Genomic DNA, 3,352 nt, shown 5'->3' on the forward strand with positions numbered 1-3,352 from the left:
ATTTTGGGCTAATAATTTACTAATCATTTTAGTCCAAACTTAGTCCAATATCTAGAATCATCCTCCACCTCCTTAGAATAAAAATCTAGATATTCTCATAGAATTATCTAGATAATTATAATAAAAAAAAATCTTAGATATTATGGTAGAATTCTCTAGATTTATGATTAAAATATGTAAGATATTTTGTATTTTGGAGGCTATAAATACCTCCACTCCCCTTTCATTTTGTATCACCAAGAAATAAACAAAGCTTGTAACAAGTAATAAAAATCTTCTTCTAAGTTATAAAATCTTTCTTTTTCACAAAATTTCTTTCTCTTCAAACACTTTAAACACTTCCTCCATCTTTATAAAACTTTTCATTCCGACAGCTTCCCCCACTAGACGAGCCAGCTACTGTGTGACGTGGCCAGATTGTATAAGAAAGAGACAGGACAACAAATCTGATATCTGTCGGTGGAGGAGACAAGACGATACTGTAATTAGGTTCAAATTGTTAAACTTAAAAGTTATGGGCCAAATCCAAACCAGCTAAAATAATATATATCTTTTTTAAGGGATGAGAAATCAATAATTCAGTGGGGTTTCCAAATACATCAGTTCATAGTCCATAATATGGACTCCATTTCATCGCCGTACTGTTATTTTAAATAAACGCTAATGAACAGGCCCAGCCATGAAAAAGTTGGGACTGGAAACACCCAAAATTATGGGCCTGTTATTTTAAATAAATAACTTTAATGAAAAAATAAATCTGAAGCCAAAATTGATTCTAAATTGCCACCTTATAGGAGACTACCAACAACTTTAATCAACTAAAAGAACACACTCACACTGCCCACTCCGCATAGCAAAGAAAAACTTTGAGAGTTGTTTGAATCACAAACACGAGAAAGCAAAAACCCTTCACCACATATTGACAAGCTAGCACCAACGCAAAACTTGATATGTTTTTGTAGATGTCAAGCAAAGTTGCGAGATGAACTTACATTATTACATATTTACATTCACTTAAAGCGCAAGATGCAACTATAAAAAAAAAGCCAAAGAGAACATAAGTACCTTGTTATCAGTAAGCATCTAGTTGCAAGAATGTCAGTGGTTAGTTTATTATAATAAGTACCTTATTATAAAAAAGCGCAAGATTGTACAATGCCAATTGCTTAGTTTCATGCATGGCACTTAACGATAGAGTTTAGAAAAGAGTTCTCCTGTTAGAGATTCATACTTTATAAAAAATATTTTATAAAGGCTTTATAGAAAGTTAGAAACCCATGTCTGTCAACCCATTTCATTTAAAATGGAAAAGCCCAAAACAAGGAAGTACAAAGCAGCTCAAATCAAACCCAAATCCATCGATACATGTTTATAGAAGATAAGATCAGCTAAAAACTTATCCAGTGTATTGAATCTATTGATAAGTGTTAGAACGGAAAAATGCCTACGCGTAGACATGCATGAGATAGAAGAAGCAAAACGATCGGTGCATGATCGTGTTAGGAAATACGCGGTCAAATTTTGCGGTAAACCAGAATTTATGGGAGCGGAAAAAGAGCACACAAAATTGTTAACGGAGTTCGGCCTATGTTGCCTACGTCTCCGGACCTGCTACAGATCTTTTATTATCAACCCGGAAAATTTTTACAAGCTCTCAACTCACACCCGACCCCAAACACGCTAAAAAAATTACACTTAATTTCTTATAGAGAAAGATTTTCTCACAAGAAAGATATTTTTTTTTCTCTCTTGCACTCTCACTTCTTCTCTTCTCTTGTTCTCTCTCACTTTGTTTTGGGATGATTCTGAACAATGAGAGACATCATGTATTTATAGGAGAGCTTATGAGAGGTTGGTGAGAAGTAGTTGTTGACAAAACTACCAAGCCATTCTTTTTTACTTTGTTTTCACCATGTCTCCATTTAACCACATTTCACCGTCCATCATTTTTCACATGTGCTTTGACTAACAATCTCCCACTTGAAGACTGATTTCAATCTGTCTTCACACCTTGATCAATGTAGTAGGTCTTCCCAGCTTGTTACTCCAACAAATCAACTGAGGTCAACCTCAGTTTATCATATGGCATGACTTTCATCAACATGTCTGCCAGATTCTTGCTTCCTGGGATCTTCTTAATCACCAACATTTCATCTTCCAACGCCGATCTGATAAAATGATACCGACGATGTATGTGCTTCGTTCGAGCATGGTAAACCGGATTCTTTGCCAAATCAATGGCACTTTTACTATCACAGTATAACACACTTTTCCCTTGGTCATAGCCTAGCTCTTCTAGAAAAGACTGTAGCCATATCATCTCTTTTGTTGCCTCCGTTTCCGCAACATACTCAGCTTCACAGCTTGATGGAGATACAATTTTCTGCAACTTTGAAACCCAACAAATTGCAGTACCGCCAAAGGTGTAGACATACCCGGTTGTGCTCTTCGTGCTGTCAATGTCACCTCCATTGTCAGCATCAACATATCCCTGCAATCCCGTCTTAGACTTTGTGAAATATAGCGATGAACTTGGATTTCTTTTTAGATATCTGAAAATCCATTTAACGGCTTCCCAATGTTCCTTTCCTGGATTGCTCATAAATCTGCTGACGACTCCCACTGCATGTGCAATGTCTGGCCTTGTACACTTAAGACCTTCCTTGCTTCTACTGATTCTCATCCCTAGAATCTGTCTTGCTTCTCCAAGGTCTTTCATCGCAAACTCTTCTGAGAGTTTCGTCTTCAAGCTATTGATCTCGTGCAAGTCTGCTCCTACTATCAGCATGTCATCAACATATAAGAGCAATATCAAGTAGGACTCTTCAAGCGTCTTGAAGTAACAACAGTGATCAGCTTCACACCTCAAGAAACCAACGCCTTTAATAAAGCTGTCGAACCGTTTATACCACTGTCTTGGAGCTTGTTTTAAGCCGTACAAACTCCTTTTCAGCTTGCATACAAGACTTTCCTTCCCTTTGATCTCAAAGCCTTCGGGTTGCTTCATATAAATTTCCTCATCCAAATCACCGTGAAGAAATGCCGTCTTCACATCCATCTGTTGAAAATGCAGATCTTCTTGTGCTACCAGCCCAAGAACCGTTCTGATGGTCACCATCTTGACTACAGGAGAGAAGATTTTAGTGCAGTCAACGCCTTCTTTTTGTTGGAATCTCTTCACAACAAGCTTCGCTTTATAGCGTTTACTCCCATCAGGTTCTTCTTTTATTCGGTTCATCCTTTCCGCTATTCCATTCTGTTGAGGCGTTCCAGGAATAGTCTTCTCCATCTTGGTCCCATTATCAGCGTAATATCTCTTGAACTCGTCGCTGATGTGCTCTCCACCATTATC

Source organism: Brassica oleracea, chromosome C7, assembly GCF_000695525.1.
Source record: "Brassica oleracea var. oleracea cultivar TO1000 chromosome C7, BOL, whole genome shotgun sequence".
In the NCBI taxonomy this organism is placed as follows: domain Eukaryota; kingdom Viridiplantae; phylum Streptophyta; class Magnoliopsida; order Brassicales; family Brassicaceae; genus Brassica; species Brassica oleracea.